The 14,421-nt window shown below is 38.7% G+C and overlaps 1 pseudogene; it reads right to left on the bottom strand.

Moving 5' to 3' along the window:
* LOC131767827 (large ribosomal subunit protein mL48 pseudogene) overlaps positions 1–13,812 on the bottom strand; it is a 41,829-nt pseudogene extending 28,017 nt beyond the window's left edge.
* Between the last annotated feature and the right edge of the window lie 609 nt (positions 13,813–14,421).

Raw genomic sequence — 14,421 nt, 5'->3', positions numbered from 1 at the left:
GTGTGTTTATTTATATTGGTATGAATCTTGAAAGATGGATAAATAAATTTTTCAAAAGGCAGGTAGGAATAGATAAAGAAAGGGAAGTGACTGAATGAAATAGCACTGCACAACAGCCTGGTTTAACTCCTGATGCTAGTAAATAAAATATAATTGAAATATCTGGGAAGCCTGATAGGGGAAAAATATTGAATATATTTTTAAGGTTTTTTTTCTTTTTTTTAAAGTTTAGATTGAGGCTTATAACAAAACATCCCGATAGAATGGGAAAAAATTCAATCAATCATATGAATGTTGTATCTCAAGATGCAAAGCATCCAGCCATGGCTGAATGACCAATTTTCACATTTTCTCCCTCTGCAAACACTTCACTCAACTTTGGACTTATGCAGATAAAGCTGAAGTAATAAATCCCATAGGATTGAAACATAATCAAATGAAAGAAGAGAGAACGTCCCTGAAAACATTTTGTAAATTGCGAACAACCACATAAATATAAGGTATTATTTTTAATTAGTGATCACCTTAACAGCATTAACTATCAATAATAATAGAAAATAGATGGCAGATTTATTGAGAGCTTTCAAATAGATTCTGTTCCTTTGTGCTGTCCTTACCTGCTCGCCCCATGAAAATATGGATGAGGAAGAAGGCTGAAGACAAGCTTGTGAGATTGTGAGGCTATTCCTGCCTTAGAGAACCCCTGAATGTCTTTAACAGCAACTTTGGGGAACGTGTTTCCTCTGTGCTACATTTATTGAACAATTTTTGAGCACAGTGGTTCAAAGCCTGAGGTTTGGCATCAAGCAGAACAGAATTTGTCTCTTATCAGACGTGAGACCTAGGGCAAGCTATTTAACCCCTATAAGCTTATCTCCTCACCTATAAAATGTGAGGATCAGTAGTTGTCATTTATTCTCTGTAGGGTGCTGTGCTTTCTTACACTAATGCTTACTCTTCAGCATTTAAGCTGTGCTCTACAAAGCCCTTAGCACCTTGACAGCACACAGAATCCCTTATCCACACAATAATGATTACATTGTTTTTAAAAATAGAGGCAATAACTCTGTTCAACACATTTGCCATTCCTTAAAATATAGCAAATCAAGCAATATATAACCAATATGCAAGAAAAATATTCTTGTTTTGTTTTCATGTCCATCTGTCCAACCTATCAGAGCAAATCACAGCATAGTAAAAGGAGTGTGAAGTAAAATGGACAAATCCACATGTCCGGTCCTTTGAATGTGTTCACCTACAAGACAGAAGGCCTCAGTGTTCTGGGGATTCCCTAAGTCTGTCACTGCGCCATGCCTCCCCTCTGCCAGCTGTCTGTTCCATTCCCAGTGCTCAGGCTCTTGACCTCTCCAACAGTCATCACCCAGGCTGTGCTCTTACCTCGTGCAGACTTACATCAGCTTAGAAACCACACCTCCCCCAACTTTGGTTACTCTCTGAATACGCTTGATGTGCTCTTGGTCCTTGCCTGACTTCTGAAGGTTTCCAGTGGGAGAGGGAGGGCCACCCCACTCTACACTCTGTCCTTCACTGCCCCTGCTCTCTGAGAGAAGTTCGTGAGACATAAGGAACACTTAATGATACAGTCTGAGGCATTTACAGTTGAATAACTTCACCCATATCCCAGCTTCTCCAACACTAGTAAGTGACTATTCTCTTGGTAATTATATGACTAGGGTGATTGGGCCCCTTCTAAACAAAGAAGGCATGGTCCAAGATACCTTGCCATCTTGATCGGCAGCTAAGTTTTGCCCTCAATTTTAATGCAAGTGTTTCAGAAAAGAAAATAGGTAGATAGATAGATAGATAGATAGATAGATAGATAGATAGATAGATAGACTAATAGCTATAGACCTAGGTCTATTAGCTGTACAGATGTACATATAGATCCTAAATATAGTTATGGCTAAAGAAAGTTCTAGACTACATGCTGCCTCACGAGTCATGGGCTAGATCAGGGTGAAGAAGGCTTCTGTGCAGATCAAGCAAGGGCCATAAGGGCCTCTTCAACATGGTGCTGGGGTAGTCCTCCACATGTAGCCACAGAAACTTAATTTTTGCAGCCCAAGTACTTCTCTAGACTCACAAGAAACTGGTTTTACTGCTCAGAATGTTAACATATTGCTCTAATTGTAGAGAAACTTAGGAATGAGGATAGATTGGCCATATGCAGAGGGCAAACGAGTGATCATATAAAAGGTGCATCATGAGGAAACCACCCAAAGAATACTTGCCACAAAAATTTTTGCACCAAGCCAAGATAACCTGGTAATTTAGCTCTGTGCTCTAAAGACATTTATACCTCAAGAACATTTTGGCCCAATATAGGGCAACTCTAATGGGTCACTTCAGCTCCGGACACCCTGTGTGATGAGATAAGGCTGTGACTGAGGCTTCATCACAGCTCCATATTTTCCTCTACTCCATCTGACTTTTATGTAAACTAGAACTAACCCCTATATATTCCATTTGGTTTTCGTGTATACCCATCTGCAATGCTCTATTCAATAACTATCCATTCTTTTCCTCTTTTCTTTAAAGTTTTGTTCACTTTGAAGACTGTCTCTGTTAAAACAAGGAACATCTAAATTCATCATTTTAAAAAGTGGATATTTCCACAAGTTTCATCATGGAGTTTTGGAATCGACACTGATTGCACTAGTCATCCTAATTAGTGGAACTATCTTCATTTTACAGATTTGGACTTAGAACCTCTTGAACTTGGTATATACATCTGGGCAAAAGCATTCGTGTATTTTTCATTTTTGTTAGGAAATGAGAGCGCTTGAAGAAAGGCCCATGGCAATGGCTACCATAAAGAAAATAATCCAAATGTTGATGGAAGAGAGAGATTCTGAAAACAAAAGGAAGTTAAGATATTTACCCAAGGTCAGGAAGCACATTTGTTGTAGCTCTGAGAATAGAATGCCACCTAACTCTTTGGCCAGCATCTTATACGATAACTTCCTCTAGTCAATATTTCTTACCTTGCCATGAAGGGCAGTAAACAAATCTCTTTAATATAACAAATGTGAGTCCTGGCACCTTGGCTGCTTACTTGAATTTACTTCCATCCTTAAAATCTCCTTTACAATCCATTCTCACGAGTACTTCAGTCTGTTTTTGCTGTTTTTTAAAAACTATATAAATTTATTGAGTTTAAGGAAATGACAGGTAGCCCTCATTTTACAAATTAGTTACATGTATGAAATTTCATGCAATTTCTATCATAACTCTAAGGCACAGTTCAAATACTGAACAGTTCTTGATATTCTTTCTCCAAAATATCCAAATTAATTACTCTGCCCTCCATAATCCCATAATTCTTATCATATTTATTTGAATGATCTGTGTATTTATCTGGCTTCTTTAAATGCAGGTGATTTTTCTTATTTATATTTGAATCTCTAGTTTTTAGTAGTTTCCTGGTATAAGTGTGATTTAATAAATGCTAAAAGAGAAAAAATATTTATGTACTTTTTAATGATATTTTTGTTCTGGCTTCCATTATATTTCCAAGAACTACATACAAGAGAGAATGGAAACCTAATTATGCAATCCATGAAAAGTATCACACTTAGGGTTTTCCCAGTGTTCACTTTACATGGCATTTTGCTCTTGTAATTGTGCAGCAGGGAAGGAAAAATCTCTTGGCTCTGCCAGTGGTAGGGGAAAGTGGTGGATACAGGGGCAGAGTAGAGGAAAGAAGAAACCTCTATGCCTTGACTATTTCTTTACAACAGATGGGGTAGAATCATTTATTCATTTGCTACCCACTGTTTTCCCTGGGAATGCAAAAAATATTGTAGGGTTCAAAGGAAAAGATGAAAATGGAGAGAGTGCAAAGGGCTTCAGGTGGTTACCAAAATTTCAGGACTGAGACTCTCCAGTAGGGGCAGAATGTGTTTTAACTTTCTTAGATTTAAATTTCTGAACCTTGCAGGGCAAATCCACAGCCATTTGGACACCACTCACTGGGTGTGTGGTACCTTCTACTTCTGCAGATCTGAGAGGGCTGTTATAAGAAGATAAATTGCAACTCATGTCTGGTGAGGGAGCTGGAATGGATAGTTTATATCTAGCAGAATCTGACGGGTGAATGCAGAATTGAGGCAGGGGACAAATCAAGAAGTCAAAATGTTGCCAGCCTGGGTTGTACAGAAGAGAATAATTTGGAACAAAGAACACGAAGGTACCTAAAGCTGGATGCATAGCTTATTAAAAATGTGTGGTCTATGTATCTGTGTGTGTGCAGGTGGGGGTGCAAGTCAGCAGACTTAACATATACAAAAGTATCTATGTATATGTGAGTATATACATATATATGCATAATGGGTGTATGTGTTAGGACATGTTGAAAATGATCAAAGAAGACAATTTAGGTGATACAAACTTAACACTTCATGAAGTGGGGAGTCTTCATTCCCAAGGATTTAGCGAACTGCAAAATGGTGCCAAAGGCAGGAAGGTTTTATAGGATGCAGAACAAGGAACAAAGAAAAGAAAGATAGAAAATGAATAAGGAACAAGGAAGTAAATATAGAGCCCAATGGCGTTTCACAATTGCTACTGGATATACTGCATTTCTAGTCAAGTGGAGCATCTACCGGTACACGAAAGTTATCTAAATTTCTGTTTGCTGATGTGCCCACCCCCACCCCCGCTCTCGAGCCTAGACAGTTCTTTCAACAGTCTTTAGTGAAGCCTTTCATGACTCCCCAAGCATGTCTTTGCTTCTTCAGCAGGGCTCCCATTGTACTTGTGTACTCCCCATGAACGTAATTTTCTTACTGTTTGTCTCCCCTTTTCCCATATTTGGCTGTGAGCTGCTTGAGGAAAAACTTGTGTTTTTCATCTTTGTATTTCTAGCTCTAGAAAAGTTCCTAGGGTGCGGTACATGCAGGAACAATGCTTTATAAAATATCAACTGTCAACAGAAGTTTGGCAGTTTGGGTACAGTTGGAGGCTCTATTTTTTCCTTGTATTCAAAATTATGATTCACATAGTTGGGGCATTTGGGAGATCTTATGGGATTAGAAAATGGTTGTCCCTAAATCTGAAACTGTGGAAAGGAATGAGTAGTCCCAGCTGCCTTGTGTGTATATCTGTGCCCCAGAGCCATATTCTCATGCCGTTTGTACTTTTAAAGGAATCAAGAATTACAGATCCTAGTGCTGGCTCTGCCACTTTGTCATCTGTAGCATTTGACCAGTTACAAAACCTTAATCTCTTAAGTTTTTCCCAGCTCCAAAGTTATTTGTTGAGGAGACTTGTGCCTCTGCTACGACAAAATATCTGATTCAGATCAGCTTTCCCACTGAGAAGATCTATAAAAACTGAATAACACATTTGTAAAAATAGCTGTTTGAAAAAAATGGGAGAACAACTAAGGCAGCCAGGACCTGAGGGCAAAAGATCCTGGAAAGAAGCAAGGCACATTGTATTATGAATATCCACCATTTTCCTTCCTAAGTATTTGCTGATCCATAAGTAGTACAACACTCAGGCTGAGCAGAAACTGGTTGTTGAAGATTTTGGCAGCCAGAGTTCAGAGGTAAACATTCAGGACTTGAGAGATCAAGATCCTCAAGAAAAGATAACCTCATAGAAGTGAGCTTAACATTCTGCACCACATTTTTCCTTAAGGTATTTACTTATTTTTGAGCTACAGGGGGCAAGAGTGGATATTAGACAATATGTTAACTGGATGATAATGAAAAATATGACGTAACATAGTTCATGTGATGCACCTAAAGCTATACTTAGAGGAAAATGTATATCCTTAAATGCATATATTAGAAAAGAAGAAAATCTGAAAATTATATAAATATCCATCTCAAGCAGTTAGGAAGGGAATGGCAAATTAACTCTGAAGAAAGTAGGAGAAAATAGTAATGATAAGAACAGAGTTAACCGAAATAGAAACAACTGTACAATATAATAAAAAAAAAAAAATTAACCAAACCTAGAGTTGGTCCTTTAAAAGAATAATAAAATGAGTAAACCCTAGTAAGAAAGATTAAGAAACAAATGAGAAAGTAGCAACAAATCATAAATACTAGTAATAATTACATAATTATTATTTATATTATATAAGTATGTAACATAATTATATGACATAATAATTACATAATATATAAATAATATAATTACAAATCTTATATACATTAAAAATATGAGAACATACTATTACTATTATGACAACACATTTGAAAATGTAGATAAAATTCCTTGAAAAACATAAACACCAAAACTGACACAAGAAGTATATATACTTATAACATATACACATAAAGCCCTTAATTTAAAACATTCCAACAAAGAAAATTCCAGGTTCAGATGGTATAAGTAGTAATTTATTTATCACATAGACAAATAAACCAATTTAGTAGAACTGAGTACCGTATATGGAAATTCATTTGTGACAAAGTTGACAGTAAAGTGCAATGGGGGTTGAATGGCCTTTACAATAAATAGTATAGGTTAATTGGATGTCCATAGTGTAAAGCTGGAATTTTGAACTCCACCTCATATCACACAAAATGTCATTTCCAAGTGGCTTGAAGAATGAAATGTGAAAGGTAAAGCAATAAAATTTCTAGAAAATAGACATAGAAGAATATCTTTTTATTTTGAGATAAGCAAATTTTTCTTAAACAGGGCACAAAAAAGTACTAACTATGATGGAAAAGATTGAAAGTTGACTGTTATTGAAATCAAGGTCTTCTGTTCATCAGAAGATATAATCAATAGGGTGAAATGGCAAGTCATAGAAAGGGAGTAGGTATTTGCAACATGTACACCCTAAAAAGGCCTTGTGTGTGAAAATATGTAAGAACTCCTATAGGTAGACAACCTAATTTCAAAAGGGCTACTGGAACTCTCATACAGTTAATGGAGGTAGAAACTGGGGTAATTACCTTGGAAAACTGGCAATATCTATTAAAGCTGAATAAATAAATATACATATATGTGTGTATGTTTGTGTGCATATATATATATATATATATATATATATATATATATATATATGTATATAGATATGACTTGCTATGACTTGGCAATCATCTTTCTCATACTCTGCTCCAAAAGACCAAAGAGACAAGAACAAGCAGGTTCATAGCAGCATTAGTTGTATCAGCCAACATCTAGAAACTACTCCATTTCCTTCAACATCAGAATAAATAAATAAAATGTGAAATATTCATATAATGGAACGTTCTGTGGCAATGATAATGAATAAATTACTGCCATACTAACAATGAATCACCAATACAGCATTAAGTAAATGAAGTCGGACACCAAAAAGTACATACTATATAATTCCAATTATATAATTTATGGAATGAAAGTCAGAGTTGTGATTTCTTTGGTGGGGACAGGATTACTAGGGATCCAGGGATGATGAGGGAGGCGTCTGGGTATCTGTGATGCTTTGTTTATTGATCTGAGTAGTGGTTACATGGGTGTATTTACTTCAAAAAATTCACCAAGGTAGTAAATTTATGATTTTTGCATTTTTATATAACTGTTAAATTTCAATTAAAAATTATATTTAAAAAATGATTTCATACTGTTTTTCTATTTAGTACACGCAATCAAACTCAGAAGTCCGGGACAGAAGGACAAGGGAAGTAAATTGACACTCAACCTCTGAAAGTACCAGAAGGCTCTAGACCTCATTACCTGGCAATACACTCTGCACGGTTTACACCAATGTGTATTTAAGCAAGTGGAAAGACAGCAGCCCAGCAGGCCAGCCAGACCAGTCTCCAGTGTAGACAGAGTATGAGGTCATATTGGGGGGTTATTAGAGTTTCACTAACCCCCAGGTTCCACCCTGACAAAGCTTACTTCCCAATAAGCAGCTACAGTCCCTAATGTTCATACCAAGCAGGCCGAGACAGCACTTATAAAAAGTGGGTTTGGGCTTCCCTGGTGGCGCAGTGGTTGAGAATCCGCCTGCCGATGCAGGAGACACGGGTTCGTGCCCCGGTCCGGGAAGATCCCACATGCCGCGGAGCAACTAAGCCCGTGAGCCATGGCCGCTAGGCCTGCGCGTCCGGAGCCTGTGCTCCGTAACGGGAGAGGCCACAACAGTGAGAGGCCCGCATACCGCAAAAAATTAAAAAATAAAATAAATAAATAAATAAATAAAAAAGTGGGTTTGAGGTTCCCAATAGAATTTTCTAATTTTGTTTGTTCTTTTATTTGCATGAAAATCTTTGAAAACTCTGTCATTGTAAAGATTGATTTTTCTTTTGCAGTGAGAATCCACAATTGAAAAATATTTTCAGAGACTAACGTTTAATAATTTCTTAAAGTGGTGTATGCGGATCTCTTGAAGTCATGCTACTTACTCTCCAATGTCCAGAAGAAATCTTTTTACCCAGGAAAGGACTGTTTCCAGAATGCTGCAGCTAATGAAAAATTAAGCTACCCAAGAAGGCTAATTTTTTAACTATTACTACCTATTATCACATTAGGCTAGATAAAGGGTCAGCAAACTATCATACATAGACCAAATCCTGGCCAATGCTTGTGGTTGCAAATAGTTTCATTGGAAACCAACCACGCCCATTCACTTACATATCATCTGTGGCTACTTTCAAGCCACAGTGACAGAGTTGAGTCATTGCAGCAGAGACCACTTTAGGCCCACAAAGCCGAATATATTTACCATCTGGTCCTATGCAGAACAGATTTGTCAGCCACTGGCCTAGATTTTTGTGTTACCTTCCTTATCTCAGGAGAAAGCACGGTCCTATGAGAATAAAACTCAAAATATGTACTTTTTTAAATGCCAGAGTCAATTATGTTGAGATAGAGAGCTATTAGAAAGATCTAGACAGAGCAAACAGCACAGCAAGGGGCACTGCTCATGTGGAGAGTAAGCAAACCCAGCAGGCATTCTGGATTTGGAAGGATGCTGATTCCTTTGTAGATTAAAAAAAGTACTATTAGATAGAATTATTTCCAAAGAGTATGGTTTTCTTCTAATGCCTTAAATGATATAGTAAATATGACAACTAAGACCAATGTATGAGCCCCAAGTGGATCTTGGATTAAAGATAAAACATAAAGGATATTATTGTGATTAATGTGGGAATGTTAATCTGTGCTATAAATTAGATAATACCATAAAATCAATGTTAAATTTACTAAGTTGATAATTGTAGTTTTATAGGAGAAAGTCCTTGTTCTTAGAGGACTGAAGGTTCATGATTATCTGCAACTGAGATTTAAATGGAACATCAAATAATCAGAGAGAGATTGAAAAGGAAAAAGCAAATGTGGCAAAATGTTAACAATTGGTGAATCTGAGAAATGATATATGGGTGTTGATTGTACTATTCTTGCAAATTTTCTGTAGGTTTGACAGTTTTCAAAATAGACTGTCAGAGGAAAATCTTTTAAAAATAGATATGGAAAGTTTTTTTCCTCCAATACTTGGGGAAAGAATGAAAAAGATAAAACCCCGTTTTTTTTACTGAGAAGTTAAATGTGTCATTACCAAATTTATTTACATAGTCACATAAGATTATATTTCCTTCTCTTTTTACCAAGTTTTATCTCAGGCCTCACTGCATCCTTAAACTCTTCATTTGATTTCCTACACACAAGAAAAATTGTGTTAAATATTTCCTCCAGGAACACATTATACATATTACACATGAGTATACCTACAGCACACGTTATAACCATATCCCTCAAATAAACATTCCCTCTAGTTAAACCTCTGTTTTAAAATCTCTTAAGGAATTTGTCACATTATGACACAAATAGAAGATAAACCAGATCCAAAGGGATCTCCAACACATGTCCCTCGTCGCTTCTCAGAAATACGGTAGCATATAACCTCGCAAGATTGACACATTCACAGATGACAGTAGAGAATCACCAAGGGGAATACAACTATGTCTGGCATCATAATTTTATGTTGTTGCCAACTGCTGACAGATATTCCACATGGCACTTAGCTACTGTGGCTTCAATATGAATTTTGAATTGTATTTGAGAGTCTACATCTCTGAGAAATAGAGGAGTATTTTTCCCAGTGTCCTTCACGGCAATCCCTAAATGTAAATGCGTCTACCTGCAAAGAGAAGTGTGGTCAGCAGCCTCTTGGATGCCAATCATCTTGTTAAAGTAGGGGGCCACTGCCCAGGTAGCTCAGACCTCACTCAAGTTGTTAAAGATAAAACAGTACAGGTCTCTGGTTCCCAAACCTACATCTGATGTAAAAAATTAGGTTCCTCTGTGTAGGTTCTTTTTTTTTAAATTTTATTTTTATTTATTTTTGGCTGTGTTGGGTCTTAGTTTCTGTGAGAGGGCTTTCTCCAGTTGCGGCGAGTGGGGGCCACTCTTCATCGCGGTGTGCGGGCCTCTCACTGTCACGGCCTCTCCCGTTGTGGGGCACAGGCTCCAGACGCGCAGGCTCAGCAGTTGTGGCTCATGGGCCTAGTGGCTCTGTGGCATGTGGGATCTTCCCAAACCAGGGCTCGAACCCGTGTCCCCTGCATTGGCAGGCAGATTCCCAACCACTGCGCCACCAGGGAAGCCCTGTCTAGGTTCTTAATGTGAATTCAGTCCTTCTGTGCAGAAGACAATTTACTTAACTGACTTGGAGACTGTCTCTTCCTATATTCTAGTTCTTTCACTTTTTAAAAAAATTCCAGGGCTTTTCAGTGGACACCACTATTCCTTAGAGTTAACAGTTGGAGCAGAGGTACACCACAGCATTATACAGGTGGTCAAGATAAACTGTTAAGTGAGGAAGGAGAGGAACAAGGGCAGAAGAAGTTTTAAGGGGAACTGAGTGTACAGGAAAAGCTCTACACGTATCTAATGAGGCTAAGATTGATAGGTGCTTAAATATGTCGTCAGCCAACCCATCCAAAAGACAAATTCTGTCCTGTCCTATGGTATGATTGCAACATGGGCAAATGGGGCCACAGAGTTGTAACATTAAACTATCACAACGGGCTTCCCTGGTGGCGCAGTGGTTGAGAATCCGCCTGCCGATGCAGGGGTCACGGGTTCGTGCCCTGGTCCGGGAAGATCCCACATGCCGCGGAGCAACTAAGCCCGTGAGCCATGGCCGCTGGGCCTGCGCGTCCGGAGCCTGTGCTCCGCAACGGGAGAGGCCACAGCACTGAGAGGCCCGCATACCACAAAAAAAAAAAAAAAAAAAAAAAAAAAAAAAAAAAAAAAAACTATCACAACAATACATAACATCAAGAATGCTGTGTTACTTCAGAATCCCTGTTCATGTTCCGAATGTGAAATGAGCAACAAACCTAATGATCCATTTTGATGAGGGGTCAGCAATGTGTATCCTCTCTGGGTTAAAATACTGAGAGCATCTCAAGGCAATTTACTTCTTTTCTAGGACAAAGGAAAGAATCCTTTATCTTAAATAGGAAGTTTGTGAATTTTTTTTTTACCTCCCCAAATTATCTAGGTAAGATCTAAGTGCTTGTTGTACTGACGGGGAGGTAGGTAGGATAATGATAAAAGATGCCATCTAAACTTCTACTTATTTACCAGTTACACTGTGGGAAGAATAAAACACAATGTTGTTTTTTGGGGGCCCAGAGCTAATTCAAATAAGTCGAAAAGTTATGTGGCTTCTACGAAGTCAACATATATGTCAAAATAGTAGAATATTGCTCTTTTAAAATAAAAGAGAAGACTCAGTAAGTAAGGTCATGGACACTAATTAGGAGAGAACCATAGATTACATCATTTAAGTTTTCTTCTCTAGTTCAGCCACAACATTTAAGATCAAAACAATCTCTATGTTCCCCACTGCCTACCCCCTTTTTAAGGGCTTCAGTAGATACTGTTTACCACTTATAAGGACAAGAAATGAGATTAGGAAATTAGTCTGAAAGCCTTGGGAAAGCTTCAGTAGATACTGTTTACCACTTATAAGGACAAGAAATGAGATTAGGAAATTAGTCTGAAAGCCTTGGGAAAGCAAAAGAAGCAAGATATAAGTGAAGTCATTATTCATTTATCTAAAATGAATCCTTGGGAGCAATTACCACCTCATTCAAAGAAATAAATATGAAACAGTAAAACCAGTAAAACCTTCATTAGAAGCCATCCACACCTGATGGAAGACTGTGTCAGCATCCAATGAAAGAATATACAGACCAAAGTCTCTTTAGAATTGCTTGCAGTGGATAAATCTCTACCCCAAGCTAATTGTTCTCATAATTGGAGAGGAAATGAGAACTACTAAAAAAAGAAGGTAAGACTCCAGGGTTCGGCTGACTGGCTGACTTACTTAACAAAATAGTCTATATTTTGTTTAAAACTGGAGCTCATGACAAAGGTTTGATTTTGATGATATACCACATCAATAGCCCTGACCACAGAATTCACCCCATCCACAATATTCACACCCCATTCACAAGACCCTGTCCTAGGGCTTCCCTGGTGGCGCAGTGTTTGAGAGTCCGCCTGCCGATGTAGGGGACACGGGTTCGTGCCCCGGTCCAGGAAGATCCCACATGCCGCGGAGCGGCTGGGCCCGTGAGCCATGTCCGCTGAGCCTGCGCGTCCGGAGCCTGTGCTCCGCAACGGGAGAGGCCACAACAGTGAGAGCCCCGCGTACCGAAAAAAAAAAAAATAAAGAACCTGTCCTATCTACCTTGGAGCCCTGTACATAGTAGGCACTCCTGAAATATTTAGTGAAATTAAGGAAGGTAAGAGGGAGAGAGTGAATGTGTGAGTAAATAGAGAAATAAATGTTGAATTGATATGAAGTACAAGAAAAATTATTCACATTAACAAATATCAGAACTTCATTATAAGAATCTGTGGCCTGTACAGCCTTTTATAGCAGGGAGATTGTTCATGGTATATTAAAAACTACATATATTGTGTCTAGACTTTAGAAAAACAAACTTAGAAAGCTGTGTTTATCATTGCTGTCAGTTCAGAAAGTGCTGAGAGCAAAGTTGAATGAGAATTTTCACAGACTCTCATCATGAAAGATTTGGTTTGCATGACTAACTTGTCTCACCATGTCAGATCGTTGTCCTTGACTTCTGAAGGAGATGCTACGGGCACCAAGCTCTGTATGGGGTGAGGGGGTTGTGGAACGGGTGCTACCCAGATGAGAGAATAACCAGCCACCCTTCCCAAACATTCCTGTTCATTTCAGGTTTTTGTTTTGGGGCTGTTTGTTTTACAGAGCCTTTAGCTCTTTGGGTAGGCTGCCTTCTCATCAGATATGGTACTAATGTTTTTGTCCAAAATATTTTATAACAGTCTCCCATGATGCTTCTGTGTAGCGATTTGCATTTCTTGGCCTGAGGGGTGTCTGATTTCTTTTTCCTGTGCTTGGTGTTTGCGTTTCTTTTGTTTTACTATCAAAGAAAGAAACTGCACAATCTGGTAAGCCTCTTCAGAAAAGCCACAGAAGCATCGGCAATCTACTTTAGGGAACATATGAGCGATCGAATGTGGTTTTCTATACAATTAGGAGTAGCACTGAGAAGATTGCGGAATCCATACCTGAAGCTGCCACCTAATAGCTTTTCAGCACGGATTGATGCCCGAACCTCTCCGATCTCCTTTTCCTTCACTCTAAATGATTGGGGGGAGGGAAGGGGAAAGGAGAAGGGTGAAGAATGAGTGGCAGCTTGTTTCCTGTCTTACTCAATTTCAGGGACTACTGTGGAGATCAAATAAACTGTGAAAGGATTTTGAAACAGAAAAGGGCCTTACCAGCTCACGGGGGTTGTCGTAAGTTGTCAGATCTAACTTGCTGCTCGTCATATTCTCCCTAATGGTGGTGCCTACTCCTACTCATCCTTTTGATTCTTGGCCTATACAACAAGCGGAAATTCCTCCAAATCCACACAGTGTCCGGCAGAAGGTCTGTAGCTTCTGAACTGCTCTAGATTCTTACTTGGGAGGATGAATGGGACTAGGGAGAGAGGTGATTTAAACTGGGGCATTTCTGGTAGCCCTTGATTGAGGATGGTAAGCAGAAAATGGCCTGGATGTTTAGGTGATACCTCTGTGGTAACTTTCCTTCAAGGATGCTCTTGACCTAGGCAGGATGAAGAAATTTCCTACCTTTCTAGGTACACGTGGTTAAGAATCTTACCTCATAAATGCCCACAAGCGTGGGGAAATTATTCTGAGAGAAAGAAGAGGACGACAGAGAGAAATCAACGCGAGAGACTGAGAAAAGAGTGTCCTGAGACCAGCATTTCCCCTGCTCTTTTTAGTTTGGTTTCATGATTTTTTTTTTTTAACTTAAGCTAGTTTGAATTGGGTTTCTCTCACTTGCAACCAAGAAAGCCGGCTGATGGGACAAAATTCAAGTTTGCGGCATTTCCGAGTACAAGCGTTTACTGACCCATCTCCTTCTCTCCCACT

The sequence above is a fragment of the Kogia breviceps genome, chromosome 13, assembly GCF_026419965.1.
Source record: "Kogia breviceps isolate mKogBre1 chromosome 13, mKogBre1 haplotype 1, whole genome shotgun sequence".
Classification (NCBI taxonomy): Eukaryota; Metazoa; Chordata; class Mammalia; order Artiodactyla; family Physeteridae; genus Kogia; species Kogia breviceps.
The sequence above is the reverse complement of the archived record's forward strand: the minus strand, read 5'-3'. Positions and strand labels throughout refer to the sequence as shown.